General features: G+C 45.9%; 1 pseudogene; it reads right to left on the reverse strand.

The window, feature by feature from the left end:
- Nucleotides 1-15393: 15393 nt before the first annotated feature.
- Nucleotides 15394-17409, reverse strand: LOC123581227 (annotated as a pseudogene).
- Between the last annotated feature and the right edge of the window lie 416 nt (nucleotides 17410-17825).

A 17825-nucleotide genomic window follows, 5' to 3' on the forward strand; every position in this document is an offset into this window, starting at 1 on the left:
TCTATTTCCAAATCTGTTTCATTAGTTTTCATTAAAAATGCACTGTGACGCGCCTGGGTGGCTCAGTTGGTTGAGCGTCCGACTTCGGCTCAGGTCAAGATCTCGCGGTCCATGAGTTCAAGCCCCGCGTCGGGCTCTGGGCTGACAGCTCAGAGCCTGGAGCCTGTTTCGGATTCTGTGTCTCCCTCTCTCTCTGCCCCTCCCCTGTTCATGCTCTGTCTCTCTCTGTCTCAAAAATAAACAAACGTTAAAAAAAATTAAAAAAATAAAGAGCACCATAATGAGATACCTCCACACACCTATGATAGAGGCTAGATTAAAATCCAAACACCTAATGATAGCAAGTGCTAGAGATAATGTAAAGCTACTAGAACTTTCAAACACTGCTGGTGGGGAGTCCAAAACGGTACAGTGTGATTCAGCAATCTCACAGCTAGGTATTTATGCTAGAGAAGTGAAAATTTGTGCACATAAAAGCTTTACATTAATATTTACAGCAGCTTTATTCATAATCACCAAAGACTGGAGACGACCTGAGTGTGTTGCGTCAGGTGTTGGCTAAACAAACCTTGGTTCCTCCGTACAAAGGACTTGACCCTCGGCAATAAAAAGCTATGAGCTCAAAAAAAAACAAAAAACAAAAAACAAAAAACAAAAAACAAAAACAAAAAAAACAACAAAAAAAACAACAAAAAAAAACCTGTGAACTCAACTGCTCTGTGCAGACTCTTGGATGAATTTCAAGGGCGTACCACTGAGTAAAAGAAGCCATCCTCAAATGATTGTATACTGCATGAATCCAGGGATGTGACAGTCTCAAAAAGGCAAAATTAAAGTGTTGGCGAGCAGATCATGGTTGCAGATCGTGAAGGGAGGCTGTGACTACAGAGCTTCGATGGAATTTTGCGGGGTGGTTTCTGATTGTGGGCAATAGTTATACAGATCCATCGGTGTGTTAAAATTTATAAAACTGTACATTACAATAGACTGAAGAATATTTGTAAAGGAGAGTTGGTCCAAATGAGCTTAAATGAAGCTGAATCGAGGTTGGCAGATAGCACAGCGGCTGCTGGCAGACATAGAAGCACTGAATGAAGAAGGTCAAGTCCAGGTGTGTGAACCAGGGTCATGGCCTGTGTTGAGTCCCTGTAGGCTGAAGGAAAAGGGTGGTACCAGGTTCTCAGAGCAGAACAGGGTGGTAGTACACCAGCATCCGGAACGAACAAGAGCAGTTAACAGCCATGGGTTGGAACCTGCCACTCGGCGCAATTTAAATTCAACGCCTTAAGTGTTAATTGAGCACCTACTAGGTGGCAGGCACTGTTCTGGGCACTGGGGATATAACAGTGAGAAAGATACCTGGCTCTGAGCTCTTGGAGCTGATGTTCTAGTGGGGTGGGTGTGGAGAAAGAAATAAAATAACATTGTATTTTAAATAAATAAAATATTTATAAATTTCCGTATAAGTTAAGAAAAGAAAGAAGATTCCAGTTAATAGTAAGTGCTGTCGTGCTGTAAAGAAAATAAACAGGTGGTGTGTGTGTGTGTGCATGTGTGTAGCAGGGGAATCTAGAATGAGCAGTCAGGGAAGCTTTTCTGAAGGAGGTGGCATGAGGGAGGAGAATTAAGGACAAGCATCCTCTTCCTCCCACCTTATGTGAAGGAAATAACACTGAGTTTTCAGACAATAAATTAATTAAAAAAAAAAAAGCGGGTTACAACTTATTAAATTGATTCTATGTTCACTAATGAGTCATAGCCCACAGTCTGAAATAAAATAATTTTAATACACCCAATGACAGATGTTGCTGGCAAGCCCTTAATTAGCTTTGGCTTTTGGTTTTGTCGCATGGTATCACTATGGTCCAGACGGTTTCCTGCCTTTGACTCCCAGTTCATGCGTGATCATATTCCCCTGGGAGCGCTGAAACAATTCCAATTCCTGGAGAATTACCAGCGAGCAGGCTCTCTGTGTACGTAAGTTATGCTGGCGCTAACGTTCTTGACAACGATGCTTTGAAAAATACAACTTAAAATAGCCTGTGGATTTTTTAACTTCACAGGCAGCAAAAGATTTCAGATGAATTCTTTGGAGCGCTTAATGGATCTTCTTCTGGAATATTTCGCAGACTCTCCCGCTGGCCCTCGAGTGAAACGTTTACTATCTGTGGCTGAAAAGGATTGCCACTCTAACGTCAGTGTGTTTGCTTGGAAGACGGAGCAGCCTGGGGTTACGGTGTCCAGGACCTCGCATCCCCGGAATTGTATTGCGTGTCTGGGCATTGCTTTCTTTTGTGACCCGCTCTACTGCTGTATCACTCAGCTCTGAGTTCAGGTCACACCCAGCTTTGAGAGCGTCACACAGTTCCGTCCCCACACTTAGAGAAAGCTGCTAGTGTTGCCTTGGGTCTGGCAGGTTCTGTGCTGGCCCTTCTGATGCCTCCTCTCGTACTCACCACCCCCCCCCCCCCACTTTTCACTGCCTCGTCAGTGGGCCAGGAGTGCACTGCGGTTCTTCCCACTGCCCTTCCCAGCAATCATCATTTTAAGACTCTGCTTCTGCCATTTCCACAGCCTCTGAGCAAACCCAGTTGGCCCTCTGCTTTCTTAGCGCTTGGCATGGACATTGAGGAAAAAAGTGGGGAAACACAGGCTGGACAAAGAGGGGGAAGAATAAAGTTGATTTTTTCACTGTTGTGTTTTCCAGTGTGGTTTCCAGAAACTCATTGTGCTTAAAAGTGGAGTGAGCCAGTTTGCCACTTAGTTTTAATTTTTAACTTCAGGAGACCGTTCTGGAAACATCTATCAAGGCTTTGTTAACAAAACACGATAAAAACCGTTCTCCCTCCTCAGTGCCCCCCACAGCCTCATTTTCTTTGTGACCGTGTCGTAAGGGGTCCAGCCCATGATCTCGAGCTGTTACTTGGCCCTGCAGAGTTCAGCTCCTTTGCCATTTTCTTTGCCCAGCCTGCCCTCTGTCCCTCCCTCTAGCCTGAGCTCAGACCTCACCTTCTAAATGAAGCCTACCTTGACCTCCTCCCAGACACTCTCAGCTCACTTTCTCCTACTCTGCTTTTTCTGTTTCTTTTTTTCTTTTTCATAGCACATACCTCCTGCTAATATAATGTAAATTTAACCTTTCCATCTTGTTTGTGGTTTCTTGTCTGTCTCTAATGGACCTCGCTCCACAGAATATAAGAACGGGCATCTTTATGTTGCTCGGAAAGCGGAATATCCAATCATCCCGCTAAGGTTTTCTGCACAACATTTGTGTGATCTGATTATTGCCTAAATAAACAATCCATTCACACACACACACAAAATGAGTTCATTATTGTCCTATAGGCCTATGCTGTCTAATAAGATAGCCATTAGTCACACATGGCTATTTAGAGTTGAAGTAATTAAGGGGCACCTGGGTGGCTCAGTGGGTTAAGTGTCTGACTCTTGATCTGGGCTCAGGTCATGATCTTATGGTTGTGAGATCGAGCCCCACAACGGGCGCCATGCTGGGTGTGGAGACTTCTTAAGATCCTCTCTCTCTCCCTCTGCCCGCCCCCCAACCTCAAATAAATAAATAAATAAATAAATAAATAAATTTAAAGTGATTAAGATTGAAAAAATTAAAGGTCATCTCCTCAGTCATACTGGCCGTATTTTGGGTGTTCCATAGCCATGAGTGGCTAGTGGCTACTCTTATGGACAGTACAGGTATAAAACACTTCCATCCTAGCAGAAAGTTCTATTGGACAGTGCTGCTATAGATGAATCAGTTTGTCAGTATATTGGATTTTTTTTAATTCAAGCGATAGCTGTCTACTTAGTGTCTACTCGGAGTAAGGTACCATGATAAGAAATAAGTGTTGCGCAAGGAGGATTCAGAGAAACGTGCCTCTTTCAGCAAGTGGGTCTGAAGATAAATACAGCATGAAAAGATATGGGTCAAAAGCCTTGAGATAGATACAGATAAAGTACTGCGGGAATTCAAAGGAAGGAGAGATTTATATTTTTCAGTTCAGGGTAGGAAATCAAGGAAGACTTCTTGGAGGAGGTGGGTCTGAAACAGAAAACTGCCCATTACTGTGCTTCGGCAGCTCAGAACACTCAACACCTTGAGGTAACTAGAGGAGAGGACCTGTATAAGGAAATAACCTGGTGGGAAAGTTAATTCCCAACAAGGACATTAACAACGATAGTTCCCATGGCTTTGGAGTTCTGCCTTTACTTCTCCCTCACCTTGGCCTCGGGATGAGTCTTCCACCTGCAGAAACAAAGGCTTCTGGTCCTGATGTCCTCTGCTTACACAGAGCTGAGAAAAGCAGGTGGAAACTCACAGCACTTGAATAGCTGTTTCTCGAATTCTCCACCTCTGTGTGGGAATTGCAATCCCTGGAGAATCTTCTGATGCTGCTTCCTTCTGTGGAACAAAGACGTCTTGACCTAGAGAGCTATATTGTAGGATGATGAGTGATTGAATGTGATTTTTCGGGTATCTGAGATTCTCCACCTGGGCTCATTTACCCTCTCCCCTGAGCCCATAGGTGCTGACTCATGACCAACGTGGCCTTCGCTCACAGGTGGAGAACCCAATACTCCCAGTGGAAAATAAACCCAGGTCAAAGGAACAAGGCATATGGGGAGAACAGTTATTTCCACTGAAAATTACATTTCTAAGAGCTGGTGTAGTTCTGTCGTGCCACTAATGCAGTTTGAATATTTCTGGAGTGCTTCATCGGCTATTGTTCAGCTAGCCACAAGGGGCCTCCCCCCCCCGCCCCCGGCCACCAGCCATCTAGATAGATGAGTCTTCTGTGTTTTACACCAGAGGTCGGCAGACCATGGCCCACGGACCAAATCTGGCCCATGGCTTCTTTCCTCCAGCTTGTGAACTACGGCTGGTTTCTACACTTTTAAACGTTGGCAACTATCAAAAGAAGAATAATATTTAGCGACACATGAACATTTTTATGAAACTCATTTCCATATCCGCAAAGTTATGCTGGAATACAACCACATTCATGTATTTACTTTCTGTCTATGTTTTCCTGCTACAGTGGCAGAAGTGACACAGTATGACCAGGTGGCCTGCAAAGCCTGAAATATTTGCTCTGTGGCCCTTTACAGGAAAAGGTTGCCGATCCTGGTCCGGACCATCAACATCTCGAGGCACCGCCGAATATTGATAATAACCTTCTCTTGCTTCTCAAGCTCTTTGTGGTTGACAAAACACCTCCCCGGGCACCATTTTCACCTGTGTCTTGAATTGTCCTGGGCTCTGCCAGAGCCCCGGCAGGCTGATGCTGCTTTCACAGACAGACATGAACCCACAGAGCCAACTCCCCAAATGAGGTCATTAGGGAACAGAAACAGGTCAAAGGCATATTTCACAACAGCTACGTTCAGGCAAAATTCAGACCCATGCAGCGCACCAGCATCACTAAAACAGAATCGAAAAGCAATGATTTCCCTCTTCCCAAACCATTTGGTTTCTGTAAGTTTATATCATTTGAGAGGGGGCCCTTCACAATTATGACACAGAGCCTAAGACAATGCAACCAATGAAATAAATGAAATTCTTCCTCTTATAGTCACAGGGTACTCTCTGAAGTGCGTTTTGGGGCAATTCTCTTACGTTCTTATAGGCCGAGCACAGTAAATCCTGCGTAATTGTATACACATTTAGATCAGCCAGGCCATTATTTATTCACATCCGACTGATGCTTCTAAAGCATTGTTAAGCGCTGTTACATTTTGTAATAAAAGAAAACTATTGTAAAAACAAACACATTTCCTGATTCAGTGGTGTTCATTCTCTCTGCTCGAGGAAACACACTCAAGCACCCCAAACACAGTGGGCTGTATGCGACGGCAATTTCGCACGATGCACTCCTGGAATAAAGGTTAGAAACTACCTAGTTCTCCCAGGGAATGTGGGGGAGATGAGGGTTAGAAACGGCTCCGCAGAGGAGGTGCCACCTGCACTGGGCCCAGAAAGATGCTTTGGGTTGACCAGAAAGACACGGTACTGGGGAAGGGGGATGAGAAGATTCTGGATGAGGCCCTAAGGTATGGAAGGGCCTGTCTCGTTCCCTGCTGGGTCTCCAGGGCTGGGGACGGGGCTGGCATCTCATGTGTGTGCAACAAATACCTGTGGGATGAATGAGGGTGATGTGCTTAGGGGTGGTGCTAATCCAGATGGAGCGGGGGTGGGTGTGTGGATGCTATTGGGGAACCATCGTAGGGACGACATGGGGCTGACGTTTAACATGCTATTTCACGCGTCTGTGGATAAATAAATAGCTCGTCGTGGAACCCCTGGAAACAGCTTGTGCTGGCATGTCTGAAGCTTTCTCCTGCTCTGAAACACGTGGTAGACGTCGTGCGCGTGTTTGACGTTCCCGTGACACCTCCAAAATGGCCCAGGGCATTCGGCAAATAGTACTGAGATGCCCAGCTGTTAATGACATGTCAGTAACAGCCACCTGTGGGCTGTGTGGTCTTAGGGCTGTTGTATTTGGAAGGCACTATTGTTTCTCTCGCTCAAAAAAGCGTATCGAAATTCGAGCGAGCAAGTTATATTATTATGGCACTAATCTTAAATCAACTGCTCTCACTGATTTATTTTTAAGGGACCTTATTTGTGCTTGTTGGCACTTTTTATGAGCAAATTACTTTCAATCTCCCAGTGAATTGAGATATAACAACTGCAGGGGCCTGGCTGACCCAGTTGGTTGAGCATCTGACTTTGGGTCAGGTCATTATCTTAGTGTTCGTGGGTTCGAGCCCCCTGTCGGGCTCTGAGCCAAGGGCTCAGAGTCTGGAACCTGCTTCAGATTCTGCGCCTCCCTGTCTCTCTGCCTCTCCCCCACTTGTGAGCATGCGAGCCCTCTCTCTGTCTCTCTCTCAAAAATAAACATTCAAAAATATCTAACAACTGGGTTTATGAGCCACTACTTTGTATTACAAAAAGCCTTGACATTTATAGACTTGGCAGTCATGGACTTAGTGACTGAGGATCCATTCCGTATGGTGATTTTTCTGAAGCACAAATTTGAATCCCATGGCCAGTGAAGCCACAGGATGGGAGTGCCTCCATCAGCTAGTGAACCCGGCCCACTGCCCACCTGCTCATGCCCACGTAGCATTAACATTTTCTACTTGACTTCAGAGTCCCTGTGATCCTTGGGAACTGATTGAGAGCAAAAGTTTGTAGAAAATGGCCCCAGGAAAAACAGCAGCTGCTGCTGATGACATTAAGACAGAGAAGCCGTCAGACAAAGAAGGATCCTGGGGCAGGTTCATAAATGCCTATGGAGAATCATTAAGAATACAAAGGTCACTCAAAATTTTCATTTCCACTCGACTGCATGGTACAGAGGGCATGTGAAACTCTGCTGCCATTCACAAACACCTCCAGACACATCCCACCTGACTGTGAAGGGTCAGCCATATCCCCCAACACTCCCTTGGCAATTTGTTTTTGCTGTGAATCTGCGTGACCCTGAAGACAGAGTTGGCAAATCAAAGATAAACATCAAACCAGACTTGGTCTAATTGCATAAATTCCAGATTGATGAAGCCTGAGCTAATGAGGTTTCATGCCCTAAAGGAAGTCTTAATCCTTGTCACCGTCACCGGGGCTGGGGATGTCTTTCCTGAAGAGGCTCACTCCCCGGGGCTCAGCCAGCCCCACGAGGCTGCGTTGCAACACGCTCCTCCTCTCTGCATCTCCGATCTTGGCACTTAAAAATAACGTGCCCTTCGCGACACTTTCCAGGTTATTCTTCCAGGTGGAAGATTCGCAAAAGCACAGGATTACCCATGAGCCTTCTTTGGATGCTGCTCCGCTCTCTCGTCCCCTTCTGATACTTAGGCATCGGCCACTGGGGGTTGTCCACCTTGAGTTGTGAAGTTTGGTGAATCTCTCTCATGGCCAGGAAGCTAGACTCAGGTTAAGAATTACGATTCAATTTCAAATTGTGATGCTTCTGTTGGGGCACATGGGGAGGAGACCCTAAATAATGATTTTAGGCATAATCTCCAAGGATTAATTAAGAATACATTTCACTTTCTTTTTTTTAACGTTTATTTATTTTTGACAGAGAGCACCTATGCAGGCTCAGGCCTGCGAGGGAGGGAGGGGGAGGGAGGGGGTGGGGGGGGAGGAGGAGAGGGTCAGAGAGAGAGGGAGACAGGGGATCCGAGCAGGCTCCATGCTCTCAGGGCACAGCCCGACACGGGGCTCGAACTCACAAACTGTGAGATCATGACCTGAGCAGAAGTCAGATGCTCAACAAACTAGGCCACCCAGGTGCCCCTACATTTCAGTTTCTTGACCTCATGTCTTTTAAATAGCAGCTTGCTTTCAGAAGGCTCCTGACTTTTAAGGTCTTTTTATATTAATTGCCTGATTTTTTTAAATTTATGTAGATCCTATGGATAACAACATAAATCACAATAATTCAATAGAACAACATGATATTATACCAATACAGTAGGTGAGGAGGTTACAGTAATCACTCAGAGCCATGTAGAGAAATGGTCCTTTGATCTTACTTTAAGAAATGTATGTGGGGGAGCCTAGGTGGCTCAGTCGGTTGAGCGACCAACTTCGGTTCAAGTCATCATCTCACGGTTTGTGAGTTCGAGCCTCGCATGGGGCTCTGTGCTGACAGCTCAGAGCCCGGAGCCTGTTTCAGATTCTGAGTCTCCCTCTCTGCCCCTCCCCTACTCATGCTTTGTCTCTCTCTCTCTCTCTCAGAAATAAATAAACATAAAAAAAAAAAAAAAGAAATGTATGTGGAGTTCATGTAGAGTCATGTTTTTTCTCGGTTTCAAGTTCATCATGAGGTGACCAGAAGCCCTATTAGACATTGAACCATGGTGGGATATCCACCCAATTAAAAACGAGATTGCATCCCCGTCAGGCAGGGCAGAGGCCCTATGGACTTTTGAAGACTCCATGAGAACATCTGAGGTCTGAAAACAATGTAGTGGACTGGTTACACGGCTTGCTTTTTCAGGGATGTGAGAGGGGAATCAGAGAAATTGGGGCTCTCTGCGGGGATGTGTGCAAGGAGCTATGTGGTCAAGGGAAATCTTTTTTCAAAGTAGGTAATCCTTAGGCATTGTCTATGCTGGCCACAGTGGTCCAAAACGGAGGGAGGAGAGGGGCAGGCAGGACAGAAGGAGTCAGTTGTAGGAGTGAAGTCTGAGAAGACAGCAGGTCATGGGGTGTGTGGCACGTGGGTATGCTGTGCCAGGATCACGGAGTTCGTGTCATGTGGGGCTAAGGGCCTTCATCAAATCTAGGGTTCGATGACAGCCCAGAGCCTGCTTGGGATTCTCTCTCTCCCTTTCTGTGTGTCCCTCCCACTCGTGCTTACTCTCTCTCTCTCTCTCTCAAAATAAACACATAAACATTTAAAAAACTTGGGGGTTCAAATCTTATCTCTGCCAGTTTGTAGAAATGTGTGAATTTGTGCAAGTTAACGTCTCGAAGCCATCATCCCCTTATATGCAAAATGGAGGGAATAGGGTCTCAAATTCAAATCCCTACCCTGAGTCACACACACACACACACACACACACACACACACGTGCACGCACATACATGCACGCATGCTTGCACATGAGTCACCCATATGTGATGAAAGATTAGGTCCTCAATCTTTCCACAACTTGCCTTCTGTCATTCTCTGTCCTCCCAACCCTCATTGGCCTTCCCCCAATTTGCAATTGCTCCTTGATGCTGGTCTGCTGGGTCTTTACCTGCCTGGGACAAGATTGTGCGGGGACAGCGGGGAGCCGGCTGGGAGGGCAGGATGGCAGGACAGCCGGAGGAGAGGAGGGGATACTAGGAAGTGGGGGAAGGGGCGAGTAGGGATCGCTGTGTGCTTGTCGGACACGGTGCTGGTCATGTTTATATTCCTTGCCTCCTCTAATTCTCACAGCAAGGCCTGGTCCTTGGCATCCAGGGGGTGATGGTGGAACAGGAGACATTAGGGCCTTGAGAGGGCAGGGCTAGCCCAGCAGCCTTCCCTGCTATCTGTCCCGCCTGACGCCTCAGGAAACACACGGTTCAGCCTCAGAAAAAGGATGATTTTGTGGCGAGGGAGGAAGAGGGGTCTTTCTCATCCGTCTGCAAACCTAATTCCTCTGTGAATGGAGGCAGGGCCTTCTGGTTAACAATAGGGGTGAAAGGGAAGGTGAATGTTTCCATCAACACAGAAATGATGTATCAGAGGAGCAGGGAGTGTAGGAAGGAAGGATGGTGCCCCTTAAGTAAAGGAAGTCAGGGCTTCTGAGAAGCAGTGAAAAAACAGGAATGCCCAGGGATGCTCAGGAAAAGCTGCACACACTTCCAGCCATGGCCTATCTGTGGACTTAGGAACCGGACAGCTCTGAGTTAGAATCACGTTTTTGTGGCTCACTCGTTGTATGACCTCGGACAAGTTAGTTAGCCTCTCTGGACAATAGTCTTTGCGCTTGTAAAATGAGAACAATTCCAAATGACTAAAACCCCAAAGGACAATCCTAAAACGAAGATTGACCTTTCCAGGACAATCACATGCATTACAATTAAATATATATGGTGTTGAATAGCATCTGGCTTTTCATTGTTGCTTGAAAAAATCATTACTGTATTTTCATTATCACTTAAAAATTTCAAATCAAGGTTGGGGGCAAAAATCCTTGGCTTCCAGGGGACACGGGCCTGAGCACCCCTTAGCGCTGAGAGGGGCAGAACCTCTCAGGGCATGGCTGGCACAGGAGATGCCAAGAAATGACATGTGGTCTTCCGGTAGGGACTCCAGAGGGGTCTCTGGCGAGATCGAAGTGTCTGCTTCCACCTGTCCAAGGTCTACCTGTCAGTCTCAACCCCGTGGGTTTCTTGGAAGCCCCCGGTGCAATCGAGCCACTTTCCCTTTTGATTCTTTTACCGAGCGCCTGCTAGGTGGCTGTGTGTACAAAGGCTGAAGATGTTGGTTTCTGTGGGCTGCATCACAGCTCAGGAAGATGAAAGGAAGCCACAGACCATGCCCCCCAACGCGGTGGTCCTTGCCCTGCCCGCGTGGGTGGCTCCCCAGTGCAGGATGCAGACAGCGGGCCGTAGCCTTGAGCCACGCAGGAGACGGTTCTGAATTTCCCAGAAAACAGCTTGCATAACACGGAGTATCAGTTTTCTCCTTGGCTCCTTCTCCCATGTACCAAGATAACCGAACCAGTAACACAGAACACTCCGTTTATTTGATTGTTGGGAAAAACCAAAAACACCCGGAGGGAAGGAAGGCCAAAGTGCCTTGGAAAGAGACTGGCAGATCGCGGCAGCCCAGCCCAGATGTTCCCTGCACCCCTGGATGCAAGGCACGCCGCTGTGAAGGGCTCCCCTTGAGTCCAGGCTGAGACCCTCCAGCAGAAAGTACCCGAAGGCCTCCCTCTGGGCGTGGGAGATTTCTGCTGGCTAAATGGAGCCAGTAAATGCCTTCTAAGGTCTAACTGGGGGAAGAAATGGAAAACAAAGAAGAGGATGAGGGAGAACAGAGAAGAGGCAAACGAAGGAAAGTAGCCAGCGCCCTGGACGCCAGACTTGCAAGCGAAGCCAAAACTGCCAGGCTCCAGAGGCTTCTACAGGCTTACAAAACACTCCAAAGTATGGCATTTAATCTTTCCGTAAAATTCTCATTCCCTCCTCTTATCTTTCTGGAAGCGCCAGATGCGACCCCCAGCTCAGGCTATTACTGCCCGATCGATTTCGCCTCAGGGAGCGTTTTATCACCTGTAAAATGGCCATAATGACCTTGTGGGGAGAATTCAAAGAGCCAAAGTGTGAAAGTGTTTCACACGGTATCTTGCACGAGCAGTTTGTCGGTTTCCTGCCTTGACTTGCTTTCGGGCTCTCAGGAGCCAACGGGAAACGGAAAACGTTGTCGAACAAACTATGTGAATTCAGGAAAGACTCACCAGGATTCTGAACTATTTTCGAGACCCAATTGGGTCCAAAAAACAGACACGGATTCCCCAACTAGTGTGTGTGCCGCACGGGATACAGGGCAAGACGATGTCCTCTGTGCAAGGACTTGTGCAGAGTCCTTGGATGCCACCGCGCCCTTCCCCTGGGCTTCCGGCCGGTGGGCTCATTGCTGTGCCTGTCTCTGTGGATATTTATTCAACCACCAGAATCGAGAGGAATAGTCAACAGGCACTTGTGTGGGCAACTTCTGTGTCACTACAGGGTTATGGGGATAAAAAGCAATGTGGAAACATCTAGGGAAGATGTAAATAGCCAGAAGAATCTCTATCCCCTCAGAAGGGAAGCGGCTAAAAAGTCCCATTTCTACAGGCCAATTATTTTGTGGTTATTTCAGTTAGTTTAGTTTAGTTTCAGAGTGAGAGCAAGCAGGGGAGGGACAGAGAGAGAGAGAGAGAGAGACAGAGAATCCCAAGCAGACTGCACTGTCAGTGCAGAGCCCGATGCGGGGCTTGAACTCAACGTACTGTGAGATCATGACCTGAGCCGAAGTCAAGAGTCGGGTGCTTAACCCCACTGAGCCCCCCGGGCGCCCCTACGTACATTTATTTCATCTAACAGAATCTTGTATGGCGGGAACTTTTAGCGCCATTTTATGAATGAGGGAACTAAGGCCCACAGAGTTTAAGTCCCTCGTGCAACTTTGTCCACGGAGCAAGTGCCGGGTCTGGATCTGAATCCGATTCTGGGCACAGTACTTATTTTATATCTTGCCACCTTTCCCTGGAAGCCTCAATTTATGGAAGACAAATGAACCCCAGGGAGAAAGCAGCACACTTTCCCCTGTGCTTTGCAAGCCTTCCTAATCTTTCTCTGGAAATAGATAATGAAGCCACCAGGACCCCCCAAGGCAGCCGTGGCCATCCATCCACACAGTGGATTTGGGGGCCTCATGGCTTTCCCAATCAGGCTTTTACGTCTCTGCCAGCTCGGTATGGAACATCTCTGTGTCTGATCTCTCCCCTCAGGAACCCAAAAGTCTGTCTCTGCATGTGTTATCAGACCTGCTCAAGAGTTGCACATGTCAGCGCGGAACAGGAGAGCTTTGATGTTGGCCCCGCATCTAGGAAAGCCTCGCTGCTGCCCTGCTCTGGCTGGAGCTCTGTGTCTTTCATCAAGTCCCGCAAGACGCCTCGCCGCCTGCCAGGATGAAGGCAAACAAAGCAGGACACTCACAGGGTCAACGCTCCTCCCCGGGACCTGCCTTTGGACAGGGTGTCGATTACTCTGTGGCTCCCAACCTTAACTTCCTTCCGGGGGAGGGTATCTGGATTCTTGCTGGGTCTGCATAGTCCGTGGCTCCTCTGGAAACAAAAGGTTAACAACGGCGAGGTGAGTGCGTGCTCAACTCAAAGCAAACAATCGCCTCAGATCGGAGTCTGCAAAGTGTACCCACGTTTGTCATCTCGCGCCCTTCCCACCGGGAGCCTGTGAGCGGGCACAGCTGGCAGAAGTATTCTCAACAACACGTACTCGGCTTGCTGAGATCACGCCGAGCCGTGCCTCTGGGCTCCTGGCGAGACTGTCCTGCAGGTGATGGGTGTTCCTGGATGACACCTCAGATCTCTCTGTGATGAGATCTCCAGGATTCTCTATCATAGGCACCTCTTTCTTTATCCCCAAGTTGGGCCCGTCAACAAGGCTTTTCCGTTAGGCTCTTCACTTTCTCCTTCTTCCTCTTTCTCCTTGTCTTCTTTTCCTTTAAGCCTTGAATTCTTTCCTGGTTGGCATGCCTTTCCCTGCTGTGCTATTCCGGGCTAAAGCGCAAGGGCTCCCAGTGAGCAGTTACTGTGTATGGCTGCAGACACAGTGGGGCACACTTGGAATGGAATGATCCGGGGATCGCAGGTGATGCCTGGACGTGGGGTTGTGGACAATGGTGCCTCGGGAGGATCTATCTCAGGAGGCTGCTGCCTCCTGCTGGCTAATAATGTTACAGGCTAGTCCATTTTTTTCCCACTCTCCTTTTCTTCTAAGGGCCCACGTACTATATAATCCATTTTACGTGCCCTCTTTATCGTATACCAAATTTACATGTGTATTTGGGTGTACTTAGGGCCATTCCATTCTGTTTCCCTGGTCAGTTCATCTGTTCATTCACAGTACTGGTTGACTTCTTAGAGCTTAATAATACTTTTTTTTTTTTTCTTTTTCTTTTTTTTTTTTTCCTGTCTGGTAGGTATGGTTGCCCTTCATTACTTGACTTCTTCAGAATCTCCATAACTATTCTTGCTGTTGTGTTTCCATCTGAATTTTAGGACACAAAAAGAATCTTGTTGGTGTTTTAATGAGAATTACACTACATTTGTAGATTAACTGAGGAAACTTCGATAACTTTAGGATGCTGTCTTCTGAGTATGTCTGAGTATGTCTTTCTACTTGTTGGGGCCCTGAGATTTCTGCTTGTCTATCAAGCAGTTCTTAGATTTATTCCTAGAAATTTGATTCTATATTGTGGTTGTGGTAAACAAGGCATTACCTTCCATTACATCTATTCAGCTATTGCTTGCTACACACTGATGTATTATTACACTGTCTTAGCAAACTCTCTTATTTTTGAAAATAGTTCTTCAGTTACTTCTCTCAGTTCTTTCCGTGTGTACAGATTAATTTACCTACATAAATAACGGTATTTATTATACTCTGTTAATATATTGCTTCTAAATAGATACTGTCATTTATTTGTCTTTTTAAATTAGAGCTGCTACTTCCAGAACAATATTAAATAATAGTAGTGATTAATGTCATCCTTGTCTTGCTCCTGACTTCAGTACAAATATTTCTAAATTCTGTGTTAATAGCATGATGGACTCAGATAAATATCTTTTATCATTTTAAGAAAGTATCTTTTTATTTCTATTTTGTTAAGAGTTTCTTTTTTATTTATTGTATTGTATTGTATTTTTTAAATGTTTTTATTTATTTTTGAGACAGAGAAAGACAGAGCATGAGCAGGGGAGGGGAAGAGAGAGAGGGAGACACAGAATCCGAAACAGGCTCCAGGCTCTGAGCCATCAGGCCAGAGCCCGACGCGGGGCTCGAACTCATGGAGTGTGAGATCATGACCTGAGCTGAAGTCGGACGCTTAACCCACTGAGCCACCCAGGCGCCCCAAGAGTTTCTTATTTAATCAAGAAAGGAGGCAATTCTATATTGTGAAATGTTCTATCTGTGTGTATGTTTTATCATGAATATTTTAGTAATTAGCATTTGTTGCTTATAAATACATGGACATAAATATGTGGAGGGGATACCAACTTTTATTTATTTATTTATTTATTTATTTGGTGGACGACTTTATTTTTTATACTGAAAGGCTGATGAAAAACCATTACTAATCCTGCTAAAGAAAATCCCACATCTCAATCAGAAAGGATAACTGTATTTACTCATTAAATGCCATTTACATTTCCTACAACACAACTTGGAAACACCCAGCATGCATGTTTAATCTCAGTGCAATGGATTCAAGACCAAGTATACATGTTACAAGCATCAAGGCCAGATTACAAATTCTCACAGTTTATCACAATCATCATCGTCATCATCTTGTTTTCTTTTCAGTGCATGTGCTGATTCATTGGCGGTATTTTGCAACGACACCATGTTAGTGCTAATAAGAATGTTCTTGGACCCGATTAATGATGGATTAATCAGAACATTCTGAAGCGCGGATGTTGCAGGAATTGATGCTTTTGCAGTTGGGGGCTGTGAAATGGGTCTCTGTACTGTAAACCTTTGCCCTGTGAGGGACATTGGAGTCCCTACTTTCGTTGACACAGACATGGTGTGTGGGGTTGGTGTGCCAAGCGTGGGAGTACTTGGTCCGCTAGTAATAGCCACAGAACTGTTATTCTTCCCGCAGAAGTAGATGCCTTTCTTTGTAAAGACTTAAGTCTATAGTTTGGAACAGTCAAGCAATATCAGGTGGCAACCTGGGGCCTGAATATGGCTTGATTAATGGCAAAGGACTTTGATTTCTTTGCCTTGCCATGTCTAATAAAAAATCTCTTGGGGGAGGAGAGGCAAAAGACTGATCAGCATGGCACTGGATCGCCAATCGCACACCATCTGCATCAACAGTAGCTTTCTTAGCATGGCTTGAGTAAATGTTTGCATCATCTAGAATTGTGGTCACGTATCAGAAGGCAAACTCCAACATCTGACTTATAACTCTTGGCTCATATTCCGTAATGCTCTTATCCTTCAGGATTTGTGCCATCATCTGTGGATCTTCAGGCATGCTCTTGGGACAAGCCCTCTCGCCAGACTCCATGATGTCCGTTGATCAGATTTCTTGAGCTCAATCACCCACATTAACGTATTTCAGTCCCGAGTTTGATGCAAGTTCTTTGCCTAGCACAGTTTTTCCAAGCCCTGGTGTACCAGTGAGCAGGATGTTCAGAAGATGTTTTAAAAGCTGATAAAATCAATGAAATCAAAAAAGCTTGGAGACCAATGGGTTTACAAGATTATAGCAAAATTACTTAAAGTTTTAACGTTAACCACATGCAATTTAGCTTTTTTTTTTTTTATTTTATGCAGAAAGCACTTGGGGATCTTGAATGCTTTAGGCTCATCATTATGGATATTGATTATCTTCACAGTTGATGGGAGATTGGTTAACTAAGCATTGATCACTGGAAAGTCTTAGTTTACCTCTGGAAACTTCTGATTTCTGTGGCCCTCTAAGTGTCTTCCTCCACATCAGACAGTGTTCTGGTGAAGCAGTAACATGCCAGGTTTCCCCAGCCACACCCACAACTGCGGAGGCACCACAACAAGACAGAGGAGGCATAGACTGTGAGCCTGCCTAGCCTGGGCCTGGCCTCTCTGAGTCGTGCCTTGGACAAGGAGAGCGTCCTGGCTGAAAGATGCTCTCTCTGGCAAAGGCAAGGTGGTAACACACCTATATGCAGACCAAAGGATGGGAAGGAAGCAGACCTCATAAAGACCCGCTTCAGCGCAGTGGGACTTCCTGTTGGGCCCACTGCCAGAAGTCTTCCCGAGTAGATGATTCTGACAAGTAAAGAAACACAAGTATTCTTTGTAGTCATAAAAGGGAAAAGATGGCTAGAGGGATAAACATCTCAACCAACAAATTCTTTTTATGGGATGTCTGGCTTTTTGCAAATTTTTACTGAACCAAGACATGTGTTCTTTTTAAATTAATACATGCAGTGCAAAAACTCAAAACAATATGCTGATTTATTCCATAAAGATAATTACCAGGCTAACTGTGGGTTTGTTTTACATTGTCAACAAGAGTAGGGAGTCAGAGGAGGAATCTTGTAAAATCCTGGAAATGAAAAGTTTGGGTCCACATGGAATGACTACTCTACAATCTAGAGTAAGTTCAATCTCAGCCTCTTTACTTCCCTCTGCGTCCTTCCCCTCCCTCCCCTCCTCTCTCTCCCTTTCTTCTCTCTCTCTCTCCCTCTCCTTCTGTGTGTGTGTGGGGGGGGGTCCCTGTAAGTATAGCAGAGCAAGGGAGAGACACATGTGATTTATATCTCCTTTCTCCCAGCAGTGTTCCGATGCCACAGGTTCAATCTACCTGCTCAGCTTTCTATATATGGAGTTTCTGAAGGTCTGTTTTGATGACCTCACCCTGGGACAGGAGGCAAATCAGAGCTTCTGTCAGTTTTCTTATGTCCTGCCAGGGTTAAGGCAAGGAAGAAAGGGTAACAACCTACTAGAAACCGGCAAGGATGTTTTTGGCTGTAGGATTATCGAATTTAGTGCCATCAGGTTAGTCAGAGCGGTTGAGTCAAGGAAGAAGATACCCAATGGG

The sequence above is a fragment of the Leopardus geoffroyi genome, chromosome A3 (assembly GCF_018350155.1).
Source record: "Leopardus geoffroyi isolate Oge1 chromosome A3, O.geoffroyi_Oge1_pat1.0, whole genome shotgun sequence".
Taxonomy (NCBI): Eukaryota; Metazoa; Chordata; class Mammalia; order Carnivora; family Felidae; genus Leopardus; species Leopardus geoffroyi.